At 42.2% G+C, this 25,265-nt stretch overlaps 1 pseudogene; it reads right to left on the reverse strand.

The window, feature by feature from the left end:
• Nucleotides 1-280: 280 nt before the first annotated feature.
• On the reverse strand, nucleotides 281-470 carry LOC139009622 (small nucleolar RNA SNORA73 family; annotated as a pseudogene).
• Nucleotides 471-25,265: the final 24,795 nt, after the last annotated feature.

The following is a 25,265-nucleotide window of genomic DNA, read 5'->3' on the forward strand; positions in this document are numbered from 1 at the left end:
AGAGAGAATCATTGATTGGCTGCCTCTTGCACGCTCCCTACTAGGGATCGAGCCCGAAACCCAGGCATGTGCCCTTGGCCAGAATCGAACCTGGGACCCTTCAGTCTGCAGGCTGACACTCTATCCATTGAGGCAAACCAGCCAGGGCTTGGCTTCTTTTATAATTCAACCAATTTTAATATTAGTAACTTGTTCCAGGAAGGTCAGACTGCTATCTAGTTGATGGGTATCTACTGAAGTTCAGGTTCAGGAGGAAAAAAAGAAAAAAGTAGCTTAAACGTTTTTTGTTTGTTTGTCTCCTCAGTCATTGCCCACAGGACTCTGAGAAGTTGTAGGAATATGCAGGCGCAGACTCAAGGCCCGGCTTTCTCTCCAACATTGTGGAAAGGGACTGTACATCACGGGGCAGAGCCCCAGCTTAAACATTTTAAGCCCTAGTTTAACAGGCCAACTAGTATCATAAGGATTGTGTGTACTTATATTCAAGTCTACAAAGGCCTGATAAGTTCCTCTGTCTACCTAATGAGTTTCTCAGGAGCCTATCAGAATTTAGCTGGGGAGTGTTAATACCGCAGCACACTGTTTTCTGTGGTGCCAGTAGAGAAATGTCCGCATGCCTGCTGCTGTCCTCGGGGACAGCAGAAATGAAGTCATTGCATTGGAGAATGAATCATGTGCCCAGGATACACTTCTCTCACCCTGAACACACTGACTCTCCCAGGTTAGGTCACTGATCAGGCCCCTGGAAGGGTTCTAGCAGCCAGGAGAGGGTGAGGCAGAGGTGCCACTTAAGGAACACTGCGGTTTGTAATATTTGAGGTGGTAATGACCAAGGCTGGTGTGCAGGCTGAAGTTCAGATTTGCCTGTCAGAAGGTGAATGCTGGGAGGTCAGTGTTAGAATGGAGAGCCAGGAACTTGGCAGCAGGAAGTGCTGCTATAAACTAGGGCAGTTTCAGGAATGTAAGGCGGGGAGGCACTATAATGTTCAAGAGAAGAAAGTGTTTTTGACTTCAAGGATATGCTTGATTAACAAATTATCATTTTAATTCAAAGTGAATAAGGGGAAGTTTTCTTTTCAAAAATAATAGAAGAGAATATCTAACCCATTTCCAAAGCATTTTCAGGTTTTATTAACCATCAACAATCAAAGGCATGAGTTAGAAGAAAACTCCTAAAAACTTCCTTATTACCTCTTATGTATAAAAATGTTTGTAGTCATGTTTTAATGGAACATTACCAAAAGTTGACCTTTACTGGGCATGCCAGGAAAATCTACCTGTCATCTAGAGACTCTAGAGCAGCGGTTCTCAACCTGTGGGTCGCGACCCCTTTGGGGGTCGAATGACCCTTTCACAGGGGTCGCCTAAGACCATCGGAAAACACATATATAATTACATATTGTTCTGTGATTAATCACTATGCTTTAATTATGTTCAATTTGTAACAATGAAATTGGGGGTCACCACAACATGAGGAACTATATTAAAGGGTAGCGGCATTAGGAAGGTTGAGAACCACTGCTCTAGAGGAAGTAATAAAAGGAGCTGTTTGAAAAATGTGACAAGTTTGTTAAATTTCTAAACAACTTAATCAATAAACAAAAGAACAAATTGTGTGGCTCAACTCTCTGGGAACCTATAACCAACATACATAACTCCCCCACCAGAGGCATCTGTCTTAAGTCTTGAAAATTATTACTTTTATCATGGTTTTTATCTTGAATATTTCTTTGTTCCCACAAAGCTCACCTTGCACCTGCACCCTCTCAATATACATTCTCATACCACAATCTTTGAGTAAAGAAAATACAGTTTCAGGCTGGCTGTTTCTTTTGATACTAAGACACATAAAAGGTAAGTATGGGAAAGCGAGAGAAATTAATTTTTATTCCTTTCCCATCTGGCCTTTGCAAAGCAAACTGCACGAGAATACAGTATAGTCTCAATCAGCATGCATTGTATTTCTGCCTGTCTCTCCCTCACTCTGCTCAGGATTAAATGTTCTCCTTGTCCTCAACCAAAATGGAAATATGATCTCATGTTTGTTTATTGTGTTGACTTTGTATTTCCTAGGTCAACAGGGTGTAAGTTTTGATTTACTGATGTGACTTGTTCCCACAGAAAATCTTTGGGGAGGTTTCTGGAAGCATATCCAAGTGCCGCTGAATCTCTTAGGTAGACAGTATAAAAATAGAGTGGTGCTTGGAGATGCTGAAATGGCATCATTGAGTAGTGCCATCTCTAAGCTCCAGGTGCAAGTCCAAGGATTCTGTCAACAGGGCTGCCAAATACTAATTAAACTAAGTGGTTATCAATGCTATTCTTAAATCTTTGATCTTGGGATGTTTCCAGTAATAAGAAAGGGGCAATATATTCCAATTCCTATACAAAAATACAAAAATTGCCCTAACCGGTTTGGCTCAGTGGTTAGAGTGTCGGCCTGTGAACTCAAGGGCATGTACCTTGGTTGCGGGCACATACCCAGTGGGGAGTGTGCAAGAGGTAGCTGGTCGATGTTTCTCTCTCATCGATGTTTCTAACTCTCTATCCCTCTCCCTTTCTCTCTGTGAAAAATCAATAAAATATATTAAAAAAACAACAAAAAAAACCAACAAAAATTCAGGTCACATTAAGCAAGAAATTATCAAGAAAAAAACTACTGTATCTCAACTAGTGTCTGTGTGTGTGTCTATTCTTTTCTCTCATTGTCATTTTTCTATGTAAAAAATAATAAAACATTTCAAAGGACAAAACAGCCTATTTAAATAAGATACATCAAGATGAAGAGATTCATAATAGCCACTACAATTTTCGATGATAAAGGAAAGTTTTCAACATAGAAAACAGGATAAGTTTATGAAACTATAGTTTCAAATACATAGAAAACATAAGAGAAAAAATAAATTATTGTACTTCTGAAAACAACAATGCCATTTCATTTCACAGCCATCAGATTGGCAGCAATTTATCTTTGAAGGTTGAAGATGAACACAGCCAGTAATTCCACATTAAGGTAAGCACCACCAGACACACTCTTCTGTACGTGTACCATGAGATACCTACTAGAATGTTCACAAAAGCCTTGTTCAGAATAGTGAAACAGTGAAGGAAAACAAAAGTGGATACTGCCTTGGATTATCCTATTTAATAAAAGACAAAAAGGGTAATTGACCATACCTTCACTACACTTCCCATTGGCTAATCAGGGTGATATGCAAATTAACCGCCAACCAAGATGGCGGCTGGCAGCCACGCAGCTGAAGCGAGCAGGAGGCTTGCTTACTCCAGTGATGGAGGAAGCCAAGGTTCCCTGCCTGCTGCGGCCCGGCTCTAAGCTCCGAAAGCAACAAAGTTTCAATTATAGAAGCTAAACAAACCCCAGATACCTGCTTTCAGCCGGCGGTGGACACAGAGCTGCAGCCGGCTCTCAGCTCCAGTGACAGCAACGAAGTTTCAATTATAGAAGGTAAATAAATCCCAGAATAAAAAAAAGAGAGAGGCTGGGAGCTTCAGTCACCGGCCAGCCTGAAAACAGCCCTCAGCCCCTCACCCAGGCACCCCAGTGGGCACCCCACCCTAAAGGGGGTGTGGCCAGCCTGAAAACAGCCATCAGCCCCTCACCCAGGCTGGCCAGGCACCCAAGCGGGACCCCCACCCTGATCCGGAACACCCTTCAGAGCAAACCAGCTGGCCCCTACCCGTGCACCAGGCCTCTATCCTATACAGTAAAAGGGTAATATGCAAACTGACCCTAACAGCAGAAAGACTGGGAATGACTGGTCACTATCACACACACTGACCACCAGGGGGCAGACGCTCAATGCAGGAGCTGCCCTCTGGTGGTCAGTGCGCTCCCACATGGGGGAGCTCTGCTCAGCCACAAGCCAGGCTGATGGCTGCCAGTACAGTGGTGGTGGAGGGAGCCTCTCCTGCCTCCTCAGCAGCACTAAGGATGTCTGACTGCAGCTTAGGTCTGCTCCCTGCTGGCAAGTGGACATCCCCCGAGGGCTGCCGGGCTGCCAGAGGGATGTCTGATTGCCAGCTTAGGCCCAATCCCCCGGGGAGCAGGCCTAAGCCAGCAGGTGGTCATCCCCCTAGGAGTCCCAGACTGCGAGAGGGCACAGGCCGGGCTGAGGGGACCCCCCCCCCCAATGCAAATTTTTGTGCACTGGGCCTCTAGTCTATATATATAAAAGCCCAGAGATCATTATGGCAGAACGACTGGTTGCTATGACACGTACTGACCACCAGGGGGCAGACACTCAATGAAGGAGCTGCCCCCTGGTGGTCAGTGTGCTCCCACAGTGGGAGCACTGCTCAGCCAGAAGCCGGGCTCACCGCTGGCGAGCGCAGCGGTGGTGGTGGGAGCCTCTCCCATTTCTGCAGCAGTGCTAATGAGTGGCAAGCCAAGTGGTAAGGAGCGAGCAGGTGGGTGGTTAGGAGCGATCTGAGGGGTCCCAGATTTCGAGAGGGCGCAGGCTGGGCTGAGGAACACCTGGCCTCCCCCCCACACGAATTTCGTGTATCGGCCCTCTAGTATTTCAATAATGGGCTGTACTGCAATTAGGTAAGTGAACTGAAGCTACCTATATCAATATAAATTTCATTCAAGAACAATGTTGAGCAAAAAGTGTCATTGCAAAAAGATATATTCAGGTTATCATATATATTCAAAGCAATACTATGTATCTTGGATCTATACATATTAATAAAAGTGTAAAATATCCACAGGAAAATGGACACCATATTCAGGACTGTGGAGAGGGAGAATGGAGAATGGGGTCTGGGAGAGATACTTGGGGGTCTTCAACTATAACTGCAATCTTTTTTTTTTTTCTTTAAAAACAATGCAAATAAGGAAAATGTGAAAAGACTTTCTTTTTTGGGGGGGGGGGGGGGTGTCAAATGATCTTTACTTGGAATTTTTTCCTGTGTAGTTCTTAACTGGCTGGGCAACCCACTGCACCACTGCTATGTCCTGAGGCTGGCAGGTTGGTGGCCATCAACACTGCAGCCCACAGACCGGGCAGTCCTCAGCATCTCTTTATGGTTCCAGAGAGTTCTCTAGCTAAAGATCGGTGCTGCCTCAGTCAGGCAATGTTGACGATCTCATAAAAAATATTTCCCTTGAGCTCAATGGTGTGTTTGTTTGTTTTTGCCAAGTCATTGCACTTGCCGTTCTTCCTACTACCCATATTGCTGGTGCCAGCACTTCCCTCAGATCTTTGCTTAAACATCACCTTCCCAATGATGAGATCCCTGACTACCCTACTGAAAAGAGCAGCACATGCTCCACCCCCACCCAGGTTCTCCCAATCACTTTCCCTGTTTTTGTCTCATTATCACCATGTGACCGCCCACATATTTTCTCATATATTGTGTTTGCTTCCTATTTCCCTCTATATTTTCTCATATATTGTGTTTGCTTTCTATTTCCCTCTATATTTTTGTCTGTCTTATTCACTACCATATCCCAGTCCCTACATCTATGCCTAACACATAGTAGCTGCTCAATAAGTATTCGTTGAAAATGGATAAATTAATAGTGACAGAAAGCAGGTCATGGTTGCCGTGGGCTGGAGAGTCCAGGGAATTGGCTGGGAAAGGGTCCAAGGAACATGTTCTATATCTGGATTATGTGTTTGATTACACCGGTGTATACATTTGTTAAAACTCATTGTCAATATACACTTAAATAGGTACATCATACTGTATATAAATTATATCTCAATGAAGGGAATTTTTTTAAACTAACCATTTGCTTAAGATCTCATCATTTGCAAAGCAGTACATGTATAATTCAAACTCGGGTGTGTCTGAGTCCAAAGTCCCTCATCTTTGTATGAGATATGCCACCTCCCTAACCTCTGCCCTACCTCTTCAGCAGAAGGCTCGGTCTCACTTGTTTTCAGATGTACACATCTCTGAGACAAACAATACCTTTTCGGTTCTGTTTCTCCCACATTTTTAAGACCTTGGAAACATGAATCATATAGATGGTTAGACTGTGTGTGTCTCCCTCTGGGAGACATGGTATAGAACAAAAAATTAGAAATCCCCACTGCCTGTTTTCTAGGACAAGAGTCATTATCTCTCAGAGGCTCATATTCCAAATCTAAAACCAGATACTTGACAGATACTCCATGATACTTAATGGTGTGATGGTCACTTTTATTTGTCAACTTGCTAGGCTATGCAGTACCTAGTTATTCAATCAGTGCCAAGTGTTTCTGGAAAGGTATGTTGTGGATGTGATAAACACCTGCAATCAGGTGACCTGAAGGAAAGGATGTTATCCTCTATAATCTGGGTGAGCCTGATTCAATCAGTTTAAAGTTCTAAGAACAGAATTGAGGTTTCCCCAAAGAAAAAGAAACTCTGCCTGTGGACTGAAGTGTCCACTCCTTCCTGAGAATTTCCAGCCTACCTTGCAGGCTCTCTCATGGCCTGCCCTGTGGATTCCGGACCTGTCTCCCTAACCCCTAAACTGCATAAGCCAATTCTTTGCACTAAATCTCTCTTTCTCTGCATATGTGTGTCACATATATGAAAAGCATGCAGAAGTTCTGAAAAAATGTCATTTCTTCCAACTGTTAGTGTCCTAATGGTAACCCCTGGGGCTAATTAGTTCCCAGGCATTCACATTGCTAAACTGGACTTAGGGTGTCTGCAGGGCTGAGCCCTGAATGATCATGGATATGTTGCCATCTCTTCCCTCTCCCTGCCTATGATGGAGTGGGCTTATTATTGATCTCTATATCCAAACTTAAGCCCTTCCTTATCCCTCTAACCCTTGCCCCTGGTTCACCTTTGACTGAGTCCCTAGTGGTACCACCTGAATTTCCTACTTCTGTGCCCAGTTTGCTTTATTGGAACCCTAGTGGTCACCATCTCTGGAATTGAAATGATTGTGTCCTTTGGACACTGCATGAATAGCTCTGCCTGTCCAGCTGGTTAGGCTTTTGCAGTCAACCCTGGCAGCCAAGCCCATCTTGCCACCCTACCTTGATGGGCAGATCTCAAACCTTCCCCACCTCACCAACTCCATGCAGTCCCAGCGGAGCATCAGGCTTCCAAGTCCCATGGCATAACCTATAAAAGATGATTAGAAGACCAATTCCAGTTAACTATGAGTGGCTCAGCCACAGAGAATAAGGGCTTTTCCAAAAGCAAGTAAGACCCAATTTTCCAAAACTGAGACTGGAAATATTCAGTGTGTGTGTGTACATGCTGAACTTTGTGACTGATTATTTTCAGAAATTAAATTCTTTGTCAGCTAGCTGTTTTGCTGTGTTATCCATAGTTCTTAACCATTCTATACGTGAAGCTAATTGCAGTATATGCTAAATTCTGTAAGCTTACATATCCAGAGTGCTTAGCAAATATTGAGTTTTTAAAAACTACTCATTTTAGTACAGTCGGTGTGGCTCAGTGGTTGAGCATTGACCGATGAACCAGGAGGTCACGTTTCAATTCCCCATAGGGGCACATGCCTGGGTTGCAGGCTCCATCCCCTCTAGGGGGTGTGCAGGAGACAGCCAATCAATGACGTTCTCTCAACATTGATGTTTCTATCTCTTTCTCTCTCTCTTCATTCCTCTCTGAAATCAATAAAAATATATTTTAAAAAATGAAAAATTAAAAAAATATATTCATGTTAGTCATGAGTTTCAACTTCCTTCACCACAAAAACCTTACATCCAAGTTGTGAACAAGAATGACTAACTTGAGATTCTTTTTCTTTCCTCACTTCTCCCCTGATGATACTTAAAGCAGTGGTTGAAAACAAACAACAAAAAAGGAGAGGTCTTCATTATTTCTAAATTTAATGGTAGAGATTTCTACACCCAATGACTGTATTCTTGGCCAGATCACTTAATGACCTTGAACTTTATTGAAAAATGAAGGCAACTAGTCTGATATTTTTCAAAGACCCTTTTAGCTCTGAAGTCCCATCCATGAGCCTATGTGCTCTGGCCTAGAAAAATCAAAGCCGTGTTTGCTATGCCCATTCACCTAAGGAAGGAGGAAGAGGCCAGGCTCCCCGAAGTCCTGGTGGCATGGGGCTCTCCTAAGCTCCACAGGCAGCTGGTAGTGGGTTAATCAGTAAAAATGTGGCCAGTGCAACGTGTGAGCCCCTTGCATATAACAACACAAAGAATGCCCTTCCTTTCTCTTTCTAGAACAAAGAGGGATTTCAACTAAAGAAGAAAGGCGCTTTGGGCAGTGAAAAGGAGGAGGTGGGACAGTGTTTGTTTTATTTTTCTCCTTGGTGGTGGGAGGGAAATTGTCAGAGAATGGAAGATGCCATGAGGTAGATGGCTTATTGTCCATTTACATATCCTCTTTGGAGAACTGCATATTCAAGTGTTTTTGCCCATTAAAAAAATAATAATGTGCAGCGGCCATGCTAATCTTTTCTGTGTCATTCTAATTCTAGTATTATGTGCTGCCAAAGTGACAACGCTTTGTCTATTTTTTAATTGGGTTGTTTGTGGTTTTGTTGTAGAGTTGTAGATCGTTATGTATTTTGGATATTAATTGCTTATTATATATATGATTTACAAATATTTTCTCCTGAAACAATTGTTTTTAAGTTGGTGTGTTTTAATTTTTTCAAGCCAGAGCACACATAATTTATGACTTAAGTGATACATGCTTATGCTATATTTTTAAAAAACATTAAAAAACTAAAAATCACTTGGAACTGCACAGTCTAGGGGTAAAAACATTATTTTGCTATACATCCTTACAGGCTTTTTCCTTTGCATGTAAAAAACTTTTTACAACCCAGACTCTACATGCTATTTTATAATCTTTCCTTTACAATAGACATATGTATAGTTGTCCCTCCATATCCAGAGGTACCACATCTGTGGATTCAACCAACTGTAGATCAAAAATATTTGGGGGAGCCGTAACCGGTTTGGCTCAGTGGATAGACTGAAAGGTCCCAGGTTTGATTCCGGTCAAGGGCATGTACCTTGGCTATGGGCACATCCCCAATAGGAGGTGTGCAGGAGGCGGCTGATTGATGTTTCTCTCTCATCGATGTTTCTGGCTCTCTATCTCTCTCCCTTCCTCTCTGTAAAAAATCAATAAAAATATATATTAAATATATATATATATATATATATATATTTGGGGGAAAAAAAGTTATGTGTTGTGGACCTGTACTATGTAATTAGGCCTATGATGGTTGCATCTGTACTGAACATGTACAGACTTTTTTTCCTGTCATTATTTCCAAAATACAGTATAACTATTTACATGACATTTACATTATATTAGGCATTATAAGTAATCTGGAAGTGACCAAGTATATGGTAGGACATGTGTAGGTTCTATGCACATACTATGCCATTTTTTATAAATGGGACTTGAGCATTCAAGGATTTTGTATCCGAAAGAGGTCCTGGAACCAATCCCCTGGATACCAAGGGACCATTGTATATATGGTTATTCTAATTCACCACAAAATACTTCAGTGAATAGATATACCACATTGCCTGAGGGGAGAGGGGCTGGGGGACTCAGTGAAAAAGGTAAAGAGATTAAGAAGTACAAATTAATAGATACAAAATAGTCACAGGAATGTAAAGTACAGATAGGGAATATAGTCAATAATCTACACTAATAAAAGAGAAACATGGTAATTGGCGTACGACCGCTACCCTTCCCATTGGCTAATCAGCATATCCTTATGCAAATTAACTGTCAGCCAAGATGGCGGCCGGCTTTAGGCTTGGGGGGGTGAGGAGCCAGCCAGCGATCTTCCATGGCGGCGGCTGCGGCGGCGGCTTTAGGCTTGGGGCGGTGAGGAGCCAGCCAGCGATCAGCTGCGGCGGGAGCTGGGGGTGCCCCGGCCCAGGCCTAAAGCCTCAAGCAGAGGCTTTAGGCTTGGGCCGGGGAGGAGCCAGCCAGCAGCGATCTTCGGAGGCGGCGAGATGCCCAGGCCTAAAACCTCGGCCTGAGGTTTTAGGCCTGTGTCAGGGAGGAGCCAGCCAGGGATCGTTGATGGCTGCGGTGGCGGGGACCTGGGGGTGCCCCGGCCCAGGCCTAATGCCTGGGCCAGAGGCTTTAGGCCTGGGCCGGGGAGGAGCCAGCCAGTGATCCTTGATGGTGGTGGCGGCCCGAACCCGGGCGCAGCCAGCCAGCGATCCTTGATGGCCACGGTGGCTTGGAGCTGAGGGTGCCCTGGCCCAGGGCTAATGACTCGCCAGAGGCGTTAGGCCTGGGCAGGGGCCAAACCAGCAATTGGTGTGAACTACAGAGGAAACACCTTTTCTGACCTCTGATTGGTTAAGCTCTCTGTATGCCACTGGTAATATTCTTAGTAACTTGGGTAATAAGAGTCCAAAAAGTGATCTAGGGTTTTTTTTACCACACTCCTGGAGAAAAAAATGAAGGTCTGCTGCTGGAGGGTTAAGAAATGTCATATCCTGTCCTAGCCAGTTTGGCTCAGTGGATAATGCCTCGGCCTGCCCAACGCAGATTCTGGGTTCAATTCTGACCAAGGGCATGTACCTAGGTTGCACGTTCCTCCCTGGCTCCGGCCCAGGTCAGGGCTCATGCAGGAGGCAACCAATCAAAGTGTTCCTCTCACTTTGATGTTTTTCTCTCTGTCTTTCCCTTTCTTTTCCACATTCTCTAAAAATCAATGGAAACATATCCCCAGGTGAGGATAAAGAAAGAAAGAAATGTCATATCCTATGAAAGACACTTCTTGAAAATGCCTAAAGAAAGTTGTCATTTTTTCATGGTAAAGGGACTGGAGTCCGTGTTGATGAAAACACCTTGGTGGCTGCGGTGACTGGCAGTGGCTGCAGCAGCGGGGTGATGGGGCTGTTGCCTTCCCCTGATCAGCCCGGTCGCCTTCCACAAAGGGAGGCCAGACTGTGGCTTAGGCCCACTCCCCAAGGGGAGCAGGGAGCAGGTAGTAGGACATCCCCTAGGGCTCCCAGTATGTGATAGGGGGCAAGCTGGGCTGAGGGAACCCCCTCCCCAGTGCACAAATTTTTGTGCACCGGGCCCCTAGTCTATACTAATAAAAGGGTAATATGCTAATTAGACCGGGTCAACCGGCCATCTTCTGAACATCTGACTTCCTTCCAGACAAAGCCATGGTGGTGGGGGCCGAGGCAGAGGCAGTTGGTGGCAATCAGGCCGGCAGGAGAGGGTAGTCGGGGGCAAGATCAGGCTGGCAGGGAATTAGGGGTGATCAGGCTGGCAGGGGAGGGCTGTTGGGGGCATTAGGCAGACAGGCAGGTGAGTGGTTAGGAGCCAGTGGTCCTGGATTACGAGAGGGATGTCTGACTGCCAGTTTAAACTGGCAGTTGGACATCTCCTGAGGGGTCCCCTATTGGAGAAGGTGCAGGCCGGGCTGAGAGACACCCCCCACCCCCGTGCATGAATTTCATGCACCAGGCCTCTAGTATTGTAATAACTCTGTACGGTGCCAGATGGATACTTGAAATGTCAGGGGATCACATTGTAAAGTATATTATTATCTAACCACTATGCTGTATTCCTGAAACTAATATAAAATAATATTGAATGTCAACTGTAATTGAAAAATAAATTTTTTTTAAAAAGTAAATAAGGGAGAGAAGTAGATTGGGGAATGGGGTGGTGAGAAGACCACTTAGAAGGTCCATAGGAATAAACTAAGGTAATTCTAGTTCTTTTCATTTTTAGAACTCAGGTTCTGATTAACTTAAAGGGCAATAACCCAGTTTGAAAAATAAAAGTTGACTGATTAAATTGTAAAAAAAATATAGATACGCTATAATGTATTTAATCAGTATACTAGCAATAAAATATTTTGGTGGTTTCCAACTCCTCCTTATTATAAACAATGCTTCATGGAGGCCCTTTATGTCTTTGCATATTTGTCCAATTCGTTTACTGGGATAAATTCCCAGAAGTTGAATTTCTGGGCCAAAGGATATTCATATTTAAATTTTTTATATCCTCTGTATTACCAATTACCTTCCAGAAAGGCTGGACCAATTTCTACTCTTACTGTGTATGAGAGTGCCCATTGTCCCGCCCCCTTGCCAAGTTGGCATGCTTTCAACAATGGTAAAAATAGGTTCTTGTCTGCTTTTCTCCCATGAATCCTGCCAAAGTGCATGATGTGAAACTAAATGAGAGGAATATAAAGTTGACAGATGGGAGGTATTTTGGTCACTGTAATGTTTTATCTAAAGCACACAATTTTCCCCTCAGAGCAAATGTGATAGATAAGGCCATTTCATTTTTTACTACAAGTTCTAGGAAGTAATTTCCTAAGTGGATGGATTCCTTAGAGAGAGAATGTCTCTGAGGATGTAGAAATTATTCAAACCAAATGTGTGTTGTGTTGATAGTGGATATACATTTTTTTCTTACATAACAGTATGCATCTTTTTTTTTAAGATGTAGTGTTTTACTCTATATTCTCCAAAGTGTCCTAGCACAGCCTTTTCTGAATATACTCACTTATTTGTCTGAAGTTCTCACAAAGGAATTTTTCCCCAAAACTTATTTTATGTTCTTTATTTTTAAATTTAGGTATAATTTGTATTCAGTGTGAATACGTTTTTCTCTTTAAAATCAGATTACAAATAAATGCAACTTTAAAAATATATATATATTTTTTAATTGATTTTGGAGAAGAAGGGAGAGGGAGAGATAGAAACATCAATGATGATAGAGAATCATTGATTGGCTGCCTTCTACACAACCCTCCCCTGGGGATCGAGCCCACAACCTGGGCATGTGCCCTGACCTGGAATTGAACTGTGACCTCCTGGTTTATAGGTTGATGCTCAACCACTGAGCCACGCCTGCTGGGGTAAACGTGCATCTCTTATGTGGGAGTTACTAGGGGGTCTGGTAAGAGCATCTAGACTCAGAGGAGAGGGGAATAAAAGCAGAATTCCTGAGGAAGCAGGGAGCAGAGCACCAGACAAGTGGCCCTCTTGTGTCTTGGCGCTTGGTCCCATTGCAGTAGTTCAGCTTTCATTTCTGGAGCACATGAAGGGCAAACCTTGATCATGAGCCTGGCTGAAGTTTTCCAGTGACCTTCTAGAAGACCATGCATGCCCACTGCCCACGAGTTTGGCATGGTTGTAGACCCTCTTTGGCTCTGGTCAGGATCCTAGAAGACTAAATGTACCTGAGTGAAAAAAATAATAAATAAATAAATAAATAATAAATAAATAAAACAAATCTAGACTGAGGTAAGGAGAGATTTTATTATATTGCAATGAGGAGTGGGGACTACCAATAAGGAGAATACTCTAATCATAGACCATAGATCTGCAAGCATCTCAAAGGGCAGGCAGATGAGGAGTAAAGAAGGATGGGAAGAACCAGGTGTGGTGGATTGGGATGAGTAGGTCGAATTAGGAGGCTAAGCAGGGAATGTTCCCCCTGAGGTCAGCAAGAGGTGGTGGTTAAGGAGGGGTTGTTCCTTGTTCTAAAACAGGCATACCTTGTTTCGTTACACCTCTCTTTATTCCATTTCACAGCTGTTGCTTTTTTTTTTTTTTTTTTTTTTTTTACAAATTGAAGGCAACACCCTCCACCAGCAAAAAGATTATGACTCACTCTATTGACCTTATTACCATAGTCTGGACGTGAACCTGCAGTATCTCCAAGGTACCTCCATACTCAAAGATAGGCCAAGTTCCAGGACCAAGTGTTGGGGGGTGGAGAAGAAAAGTCTGACTGAAGTTTAACAAGTTAAGTTAGAGGGTCTTTTGTTCAGCTTGGTCAGTGGAACAAAAGATTCAGCTAATTATTTAGGAGGTAAGGGAAATTTAGAGAGTTTGTGTCTGGTTGTCATAAGTGGACAAGGAATCAGCATGTCACATGGGTAAGATTCTTTGCAGTGAGACATTTCCTGGAACACAAAGGGTGAAGGGATATGTGAATGGAGGCAGGAGTATTCCAGTAGCACAGGGCTCAGGTAAATTTCAACATTGTCACCAATACCCTTTGTCACCCCATGTGGTGACAGAACGCCCCTTGTGGAGAATCCATTCACTTGGTTTGGGTGAGGTTGATCTTACCTCCCTCCTTATATGGATAGGCGTGTGGCAGGCCTTGCCCATGCCTTCCCAATTCAAATATCTTCCTCTCTGTTTACTAGTAACGGTCCAGCAAAGGGTACATGATCCAAGCAGGACCAATTTGTCTGCTGAGATTTGATTACATGGATGCTGGAAAAGAGAACCCTGGCATTGTTTAAGCCCCTGGGTCCAACCATGCCCAGCTTAGTTTTACCTCTAGACTTCCCAGGTATGTGAGTCAATAAATCCCCTTTTGCTTAACAAGTTGTTGTTTTTTCCCCAGGGCCTTGGTTGCCTTGGAATGGTTGAAGGGCCCGAAAACCTCTGATATGAAAGATTCCAGGTCCTGTTTTAATTCCAAGAGTGGGAATATTGGCTACAGACTTCAGGCTGTATTTCAAGCTTGAGTAATTCCATCTGCCCATTCTGAAAATTTTTACTGCAAGAATATTCGAGATTCTCAACTTCCTTCACTGGACTTCTAAGCATCATTAAATCTCCGTGATTGTTTTTTGCTAGTCAAAGGCAAGTCCTGAATTTGGTGGGGAAATCTGTTTCCCAATTCCAATTTTATTTATTTTTGTTGTTGTTATTTTGAGAGTACATTTATTAAAGCTGAGGACAATGAAATAAGGAAGGGGCTTGGACAGAAGAAGCGACAGGAGAGAGACTAGGTGGCACTTCCCTGGCTCACTGAGAAATAAAAGTCACCGTGAAAGAAGTGAGCCAAGGCGGGGCTGCTGTCAGCTCACTGGAGAGTCAGAGAAAAGGGTCCTTGTGGACAGGTTCAGGGGGTTGGCCAAGGATGAGCTGCTCCCCTGGTGGCAAGGTTCATGGCGTCCCTTAGAGTTTAGAAGATGCGTGCCTGTGGGGGCAGGGAAAGGGGCAGGAGTACTCCCAGAAGAAAGAGCAGGCCCTGGGTCCTTCCTTCAGAGGTTTAAGGGCTGGGAGTTTAGTGGAAGTCCTAGAGAAGGATCTCAATAGAATATTCATTAGCTTTTCCAGGTGTGTTCTTTTAGGGTTTTGGTCTCTACTTGTTGGTCAGCAGGACAGGGGGTCATGAGTGATTGCAGCTGGTCCTGGCATCAACTGCCTGGTTTTGCTGCTTTTCTGGGCCTGGAGCTGAAATACAACGGAGGCCTAGAGGAAAGGCCTATCTCTAGTGAGGAAAGGCCAGGGGGTCTAAACCACCTGCCAGCCATATGCCTGGGGAAGAAAGACCACCCTGGGGGCAAGGTCCAGCACCAGTTTTGCCAGGGGCTAGACTCCCAGGGCTCTCCACCCCGGTGACCTTCTGTATCTGGCTGTAAACTGCTTGGCCAGTTTGTTCAGCTATCTGTCTCAGTTTCCTCATTCCACTTGCCAAGGAATTTCCCTAGCTTCTTACTATCCTGCCTCAGCTAAACAGCACCAGAATGTTACCCAAGACTGGATCTCGGTTCAGCAACCTCAACTTTAGTTCTGGCTAAGAAACAATTCAGAGCTAAGACTCAAATATAAGCAAAAGATTATTAGCCACAGAGGGTGAGGCTAAGTTGGTTGAGTGTAGCCCCATGCACTGAGGTTGGGGCATATGCCTGGTAGGAGGTGTGCAGAAGGCTGCCAATTTCTCTCAATGTTTCTCTCTCCCTCTTCCTTCCACTCTCTCTCTCTCTGAAAAAAAAAAATCAATAAAAATGTGTGTGTATATATATATATATATACATTTATAAAGAAACAAAGTTTAAAAAAAGTTTATTTAGAAAGTCACAAAGGTAGAAGAAGTGAGTCATGGAAGAAGTTAGCCAGCTGGGCTGCGTGGGATCAGGAAGCAAGTTACAGATGCAAAAGAGGGGCCCTTGCAACTTGGGAGAAACAAAGCAAGGATATACTTGGGGTAGGGGGGGGATGAGATGGGGAAAGGCTCAGGAGTGCTTCAGAGAGAGGGTGTGCTGGGGAAAGAAAGGGGTGGGGAATGGCAATGCTTCGCTCAAGAGCCTCCCCAATTCCAGTTTTAAAAAGAAATCCTAGTTTGTTTGGTTTTTTAAATGTGCTGAAATACCAGATACTCAAATGGTTTTCAAGTTCTATTTGGTAAGTTATATGGGCAATGGGTTACCATAGGGATGGAAGGACTTGCTTCTGCACTATTCAGGGAGAGTGCACAGCAAGGCATCGCAGAAGAAATACAGTGTGACATTAATATGAAGCATGCAGCTTTTGTTTACAATAGACATTTTTACTTAATAAGCAGATTGTTCTGATAAACTTTAAAAGTCTTAAAATAAAACAAGAAAGGGATTTTAAATGTTTTAATTATGAAGAAATAAATAGGAAGTGGCAGCTAATCTTCATAAGTAAACTTGAAAAAAAAAAGTTAATTCAACAAATATTTCTGGCACGTCTGTGAAGTGCCAGGCACTGGATACAGCAGTGAACAGCACAGACAAAATCGCTGCCCTCTTAAAGCTTCTAGAAGGAAAATGTGCCAGGAAAAGAAAAATGACAACTGTCCAATAATAAACTTGTCTGGGTCCCTAGGCCAGGAGAGTCTCTAACCTGCTCTTGTTTAGCTATTCTCCGCCTATTAGAAATTGTCTATATGAAATGCTACAGTGCCCTGACCGGGAATCGAATCTCCTGGTTCAGAGGTCAATGCTCAACAACTGAGCCATACCGGTTGGGTGGTTCTTGACTTCTTAAAAGAAAGATTTCAATCAAGATACAAAGTGCAGTCCTGGCTGGTGTGTTCAGTGGTCAACACGCCCGCAGAAGGGTCAAGGTTCTAATCCCAGTCAAGATACATACCTCTGTTGCAGTTTGCTTCCTAACCCTGGTCAGGAAGCAGCCAATCGTTGTTTCTCTCTCACATTGATATTTCTCTCTCTCTCTCTCTCTCTCTCTCCTCCCTCCCTTCCTTCCAGTCTCTGAAAAGCAATGAGGAAAAATATCTTTGGGTGAGGATTAACAAAAAGAAAATTTTTTTTTAAAACAAAACAAAGCAAAGCTAGCAAGAATTCATTGCCAACAGCAAAAACACACTTAGGACAGTGAAACCAGAAAGGACATAGAAGAAGCAACAGGAAAGCCTAGGCTTGGCTGCTTTGGCTGACTGAGAAGTCAGAGGAAAGGGGGCCTTGGAGACAGGTTCAGGGGTTAGCCCGGGGATTAGTTGCCACTGCCCATTGCTCCCCTGGTTGCAGTCTCATGGGGTCCCTTAGAGGGAAGAAGGGGGGAGGGAAGAAGGGGGGAGGGAATGGTGTGGTGAGTGCCCCAGGGGGAGAGCGCCTGTTGAGGGTATTTATCTCTCTGTTGCAGGTGGGAATCTTAGGGGCGGTCTCAGGGGAGGGTCTACACAGAATATTCATCAGCTTTCCAGGTGTGCTCGTTCAGGATCATGGTCTCCACTGATTGGTCAGCTGCAGGTTAGGGAGTCATTAGTCAATGCAGCTGGTCCTGTGGCAGCCATAGCTCATGTGTCTGGTTTTGCTGCTTCTCTGGGCCTGGAGCTGAAATACAACTGAGACCTAGATGCTATCCCTAGGTAAGGAAAGGTCAAAGGGCTAAGAAATGTCAGGGGGTCCAAACCACAAGAAGGAAAGGTTACCCTGGGGTGGAGGTTCTTGTTTCCCCAGTTTGCCCCTTGCTGGTCATCCAGGGCTTTCGGCCCTGGTGAATTTCTGTACTTGGTCCATCGTCCTTGCGCTGCTCATGTCTGTTTAACTGCCAATAACATTTTCAGTTTTTGTCTATTATAAGAAAAGCTACTATGAAAATTCTTGTACATGTTTTTTGCTGGACATATGCATTTCTTTCTCTTTGATCTATGCCAAGGAGTGGAATTGCTGGGTTATAGAGCAGACATAGCTTTAGCTTTAATCAAATTATTGATATGTCTACAAGGTTCTGAATTCCAAGGGCACAAAAAGTATAGAGTGAAAGTCTGTCTCCCACCCGCCAGTTACACAGTTCTCTTTCCCAAAGGCAACAGATGTTACCAGTTCCTTGTGTATTCCTCCAGAAACACTGCATATTAAAAAAGCATTTATATGATAGTGTCCTGTTTTACACCAAAGCTACAACACAATGCAAACTCTCTTGTCAACAGCTGTGAATTAATCAGCCCCGGATGGAAGGGTCAAGGTATTTCAGATAGAGGCAATAATTTCTGCCAAGAGGACTGTAAAAATGCAGTTAGGTAATTCAGATAGTTGGATGTGATGGGGTGAAGCCTGTGAGCATACAGGAGCTGGTGAGAGATGGTGCAAAAATGATACCCAGAGGTCAGATCCTGAAAGGTTTTGAATGCCATACACAGAAGTTTGGATGTTATCCTGAAGGAAACAGGGAACCATTGAATGGCTTGGGGTTGGCGGGGTCAGGGTGGGGTGAGGGGGGAGTGAAGGGGGGTTGGAGGTGAGGTGGGGTGTGACAGGATTGAGTTTGTAGTTTTAAAGATCACCGTGGCAGATTAAGGGGAGGAGGAGAGACGAGTGGGTGAAAAACTATTAGTCCAAACAGCAATCAATGTAGCAATATGAAACTGGTGAAGGAAATAATTAGGACTTGACTATGAAATGTAAAGAGTGAGGAAGAGTTGAGAGATATGGTGTGTAGAATATATAACTATTTTTTAAAGGGGAAGATAAAGAATTCAGTTCATTCTGTCTGAGGCCTGGTGTAACACCTAAATGTAATTTTAATCAATGCCAATTCCAAGTTTCCTGAGATAATGACAGTCCATATTGATGTAGGTAATTAAAGTTGATCTGGATGATTCCTAGACCTCCAGAAAGTTCCTAAGCCTTCCTAATTCCTAAGGCACCCTTGGGAAAATTAGGCTCCCAGATAGGCAGAATATTGTCTAGTCTGAGTCTCACATCTTTTTCTCTCAGCAGAGTACAGGAGGAGATTAATGGCCAAAATGGAAACAGCAAGGTAGAGTGGTGAGAGTAAAAAAGGGGTTGAGCCCTAACCGGTTTGGCTCAGTGGATAGAGTGTCGGCCTGGGGGACTGACAGGTCACAGGTTCGATTCCGGCCAAGGGCATGTACCTTGGTTGCCGGCACATCCCCAGTAGGAGGTGTGCAGGAGGCAGCTGATCGATGTTTCTCTCTCATCGATGTTTCTAACTCTCTATCCCCTCTCCCTTCCTCTCTGTAAAAACTCAATAAAATATATTTTTTTTAAAAAAGGGGAGGGGGTTGAATAATTTGAAGCAGAGATAGTTGATCTTTGGATGATTAGAGTTTTTAGAGAACTATGAGCTTATTTGTTTTTTATATATAACATTACCCCAAAAGTGGGAAAATAAAGGAATCAGGGGAAATTATTTATAATCAAGTCACTTCAATAATGCAACCACTATAAGCATTCTGAAATACTATACTCCCTCCCATTTCCTAGCCTACTTTTCACCTGGCTATATCTCAATGTAATCATCAGTAGAACAAAATATATAGTGGTATCCTAGTGGCATAAGATAATTTTTTATTTAAATTTTTTATTTATTGATTTGAAAGAGAGAAGGAGAGAGAGAGAGAGAGAGAGAGAGAGAGAGAGAAACAGTGATTTGTAGTTCCACTTATTTATGTATTCATTGGTTGTTTCTTGTATGTGCCCTAACCAGGAATCAAACCTTCAACCTTGGCATATAGGGACAACACTAACCAACTCAGCTACCTAATCAGGGCCATGAGATAATTTTTTAAATGGTCTTATAGTACATTGACTACAATGTAAATTCATTGTCCTCTTTGTGTGTGTCATATTCCATTGAGTCAGCTCCAACTCTTGGCGCCCCTAAGAATGAGTGACAACCACAACATCCTGTCCACAACAGCCCTGCTCAGCTCCTGTCTGTAACTTCTTTTATGGAGTCAATCCATCTCATATTGGGTTTCCCTCTTCCTGTTGATTTCTGTTGTACAGCATATTGTCTTTTCCAAAGAACCCTGCTTTCTCATGATGTGCTTAACATAGGACAATTCCAGTTTTGTCATTTTTGCCTCCAGTGATGTTAATTTGCGTTTAGACTCACTTCTTTGTCCTTTTAACAGTATCTTAAAGCTCTCCTCCAACACCATATTTCAAATGAATCTTTTTCCCCCCCTATCAGCCTTCTTCACATGCATCCATAGTGATTGCGAGTACAAGGGTATAGATAATTTTAGCCTTGGTCTCTAAAGACACATCTTTACTCTCAGTGTTCTTTCCTAAGTCTTCCATTGCTTCGAAGTCTTAGCCTTCTCTTGATTTATTGGCTAATGTCTCCATTTGAATCAGTGACTGAACCAAAGTAAGCAAAATCTTTAACAATTTCAGTGTCTTCATTGTCTATTTCTTCTATAGTTGTGATTTGTTGTCTTCTTTAAAAATAATTTTTTTTTATTCTTAATGTTCAAATGCCGTTCTGCTTTAGCAGTTCCTTCTTTCACTTTCATCAGAAGTCGTTTCAAACCATTGCTGCTTTGTGCCAGTAAGATGGTGTCATCTGCATATCTTAAATTATTGGTATTTCTTCTACCAATTTTCACTCTTCCTTCTTTTGAGTCTAGCCCACCTTTTCATATATCTTCTGTGTACAGGTTAAACAAATGATGAGATAAAATGTGCTCTTGTCTGACCTTTGCCTTTAGGAAGCCATTGTCTCTCCTTATTCTGTCTGACAGTGGGTTCCTATCCACAATACAGGTTGCACCCAGGACAATTAAGTGCTGAGGCACACCCATTTCTTTCCGAGCAACCCATAGCTTTTCATGTTCCACACAGTCAAAGGCTTTACTGCAGTCTATAAAACAGGCTAGCCTTCTGAAATCCTTTGGAGCACTCCAGTATCCAGCAAATGTTCACAATTAGATCTCGAGCGTCTCTTCCTTTTCTGAATCCAGCTTGAACATCTGGCATTTCTTGCTCCCTGTAAGGCATAAGCTTTGTTGCATCATCTTGAGCATCACTTTACTTGTGTGGAAAATTAGAGCAATTGTCCTACAGTTACTACGCTTCTTGGTATCTCCTTTCTTAAAGATTGGGATGTATATTGAATGTTTCCATTCTGTAGGGCATTGTTGTTTTCCATATTTGTTGACATGTATTTTGACAGATTTAGTATCTGTGGCTTGAAATAATTCTATTGGTATCCCCTCTACCCCTGGTGATTTATTTTCCCCCCAGTACTTTCAGGGAAGCTTTCACTTTGCTTTCTAGAATTACAGGTTCTTCCTTATTACTATCAAAGGTATCTGCCATCCTTTTTCTCTCCTATATATATATTTTCAGTTCACTGTTTCCACCTTTCTTTTATTTTATCCTGGTCAAATATTGTACTTTGTTGGTCAATCAGCATTCCTAGTCCAGGTTTGGGTTTCCCTTTTATTTCTTGAATCTTCTGGTAGAAATCTCTGATTTTCATTTTTTGTTGTTCTCATTTATCTCTTATGTTGACTATTGTAATAGTTCTCTTTATCTCTATGTGATAGTTGTTGAAAATTGTGGTTAGAATCCTAACCTTGCTTTTGTTACCTTTAACTTTTGCTTCTCACCTTCCTTTAATAATTCTTAAATGTTTCTTTTGTCATCCATCTCAATTTTTCTTTTGTTTTTACTTCTGGCATTGTCTTTTTGCATTCTTCCTTAATAATATTGCTAGTATCAGTCTACAGTTCTTCTGTCTTTTGGTCAATTAAATTTCACAGTGCAAATCTGTTTTTTATGTGGACTTTAAATTCATCAGGAATGTTATTTACATTATATTTTGGCACTTTGATTCTTTTAGTGCTTTTCTTCAGCTTTACTCTAATATTTGATAGTAACAGTTTACGTTCAGTACCACAGTCTGCTTCTACTCTCGTTTTGGAAGAAAGAATGCAGCTTCTCTATCTTCTGCTTTCAATTATATAGTCGATTTGGTTTCTATATTGGTCATCTGGTGATGCCCATGTATACAGTCTTCTCCTTCCTCTGATATAAATTGTTATTTTCTTCAAGGAAATCAAAGGAAATGTGAGCATATGTTCCAGGTACTTAATATATAAACAGGAAGTAACATAGACCTTGAGACATTCTGGCTTATTAGCACTGAAATGAAAACCTCAATTATTTTTTAAATTAGTAAGAACTTTTTTCTTATGTATATAGATTATAAGGCATGTACGTATGAAAAGTACATTGGGCTTAGAATATAGCCCTCGCTTTGGCATTAACTGTGTGGTCTTGGATTTATTTTAACCTCTATATTAAATTAATTCAGAGTCCACCTCGTGGCTGTCAGTGAACACTTCAATGTGATCTCGTTTGTCTGTGCCTGGTCTATGCCCACCCCTGGAACTGGGGGTGAGATCAGCCCTCTCCAAACAGAAAGATCATGATTCGGGAGGAGTCCCAAAGAAAAGTCCATGGCAATGGGTTGTTACCAGAAGAGGAAATGGATTCTGGGCAGGGAAAAACATTAGATGTCCATTGCATCCCACTGTGATCTTAGTTTCTTTATCTATAAAATGACAGGGTTGGTATAAAATTTTGTTCCTTAGTCTTCTTAGGGCAGTTCTCACATGATTGAAAATAAAGTATTGCCTGAGTTCAAGTGGGAGAAAAACGGTGTTCTTCTCTTGGAGTTCTAATTTGTGATACCCAGTCTTTGTGACTTCAGGGCAGTCTCATGAGTTCAGACCAAGAGGTTTAAAACAGGTTCCAGAGTGACTTTCCTGTTTTTGTGAGCTGTCTGTGTATACTTCCTGTAGAGAGACTGTCATATAAATAGCAACATACGCCCTGAAACAACATACTTCTTTGACCCCATCACTGTTTTTATCTTTGGAAAGGCTATGATGTGTTGTTGGGTGTTAAGAATAGTTACTCCTCAGTGTGCAGTTGCCAAACTGAATTTATTTTTACACAAACCAGATAGGGTCTGACTAATACAATAACTTCCCAAAATTCAAGTTTTTCACAGCATGTCTTCTTATTCTACAACTCTGGGGGTGGGCTAGATTCAAAGGAATGTACAAACATGCTTTCGCATAATTTTGCATCAATAGCTGCTTTCTCTCCGATCTCTACTTCAGTGATTATTTTTTCATGGACCTGGCTTTCACAAGATAATTGTGACATTACCTTTAAATTATATAATTACACAGAGATAATGTCTATTGAAACATTTCCTGCTCTAAAATTCTAACAGCAAATTTGTCTATGTTATCATCATTAGCAAACTGGAATGACAACAACAACAACAACAATAATAATAATATTGGCTCCCTATCTCAGAAAGTTGTTGGACTCAAGACAATGAGATAATGCATGTAAATTAATTGGCACGGTGTCTGGCACAGACCAAGTGGTTATAAATGTTAGCTATCATGATTATTTGTAAAAAGAATAAAATACCTCCCTACCCAGTTTGGCTGAGTGGATAGAGCGTTGGCCTGTGGAATGAAGGGTCCCGGGTTTGATTCTGGTCAAGGGCACATGCCTGGGCTATAGGCTAGATCCCCAGTAGGGGTTGTGCAGGAGGCAGCCAATCAATGATTCTCTCTTAACATTGATGTTTCTATATCTCTCTCCCTCTCCCTTCTTCTCTGAAATCAATATATATCTATAATAATAACAGCATGATGTGCTAATTAGACCAGACAGCCAAATGACCTTCCGGATGTCCTTCCAGATGAAGCCAAGGCAGCGAGGGCCGAAGCAGAGGTGGTTAGGGGGATCAGGCAGGCAGATGAGTGGTTAGGAGTGATCAAGCAGGCAGGCGAGTGATCAGGGGCAATCAGGCAGGCAGGCAGGTGACCAGTTAGGAGCCAGCGGTCCCGGATTGCGAGAGGGATGTCCGACTGCTGGTTTAGGCCCTATCCCGCAGGAATCAGGATTGGGCCTAACCGGCAGTCGGACATCCCCTGAGGGGTCCTGGATTACAAGAGGGTGCAGGCTGGGCTGAAGGACCCTCTTCCCCCCATGCATGAATTTCATGCACCGGGCCTCTAATATATATATATATATATATATATATATATATATATATATATATGAATAAAATACCTACCATAAAGGATCATTCCGAGGATCAACAGAGATAACAGAGATAAGCATATAAAGTGTTTAACATAGTGCTTGGAACATCGGAAACATTTAGAAATAGTTTTCTGCTTTGCTACTAGTAGAAGAACCTTGTGTTTTTTTAAGGACTAGTAGTATTTTCAAGGTCAATAGCTAGCAATATTTACTTTACTCATGAATGAAAAAATTCTTCTAGGTAAAATACCAGTTTTACTGCTATTTATTAGTTTAGCCCTATTTTGAGTCAGCTGAATAGTGTTATAGTTAATTATATATAACACATTATATTAAAAGCACATCCCAGCTCTGCCATTTACCAGCTATTCTATCTTGGGCAAATTTCTAAATTTTCTAAACCTTCATTTTCTTATCTATAAAAGGTCTATAATAATATTTATCTTACTTCATATGACTATAATAAAAGATCACATGAGATTGGGTTAATTAAAGAACTTTGCAAAAGATCAGAAGGAAAAGAATATAAATTATTTTCTTGATTTATTGTGAATCCACTAAATGCCAAGTCTAAGCTTTATTTATAGTATTTTACTTAATCCTCACAATAACCTCATGAAGTAGGTACTTTTAAAAAACATATATTTATTAATTTTTTTACAGAGAGGAAGGGGAAGGGATAGAGAGTTAGAAACATCGATGAGAAAGAAACATTGATCAGCTGCCTCCTGCACACCTCCTACTGGGGATGTGCGCACAACCAAGGTACATGCCCTTGACCGGAATCAAACCTAGGACCCTTCAGTCTGCAGGCCGATGCTCTGTCCACTGAGCCAAACCAGTTAAGGCAGTAAGTACTATTTTTATGTCTGTTCTTACAAGTGGGGATACTAATTTAAAAATTGAAAATACAAAGGAGGAGACCAACAAACATCTATTCAGACTCCAGGTTACTTTTAATCTGTCTATAAATGCAAGGTGTTAATATTATTTTGCATGGTCATAAACTAAAGAACTTTTTATGACCTGGTGGTAGAGAAAGCACATCCAGGTGACTATCTCAAAGAGTCATTTACTGACATGTTTCACACATTTCTAATGTGTTTAAAGGAACAGTGCTAAATAAAAATAATTACTATCTCCTACAAACATGTATAAAAAAGTGATAATTTCCTAGGAAGATGTAGACTGGTTCATTTTCCAAGTAGGAGCCAGGCCA

Source organism: Myotis yumanensis, unplaced genomic scaffold (genome assembly GCF_028538775.1).
Source record: "Myotis yumanensis isolate MYYU_CA2020_CCGP unplaced genomic scaffold, mMyoYum1.0.hap1 SCAF_4, whole genome shotgun sequence".
Classification (NCBI taxonomy): domain Eukaryota; kingdom Metazoa; phylum Chordata; class Mammalia; order Chiroptera; family Vespertilionidae; genus Myotis; species Myotis yumanensis.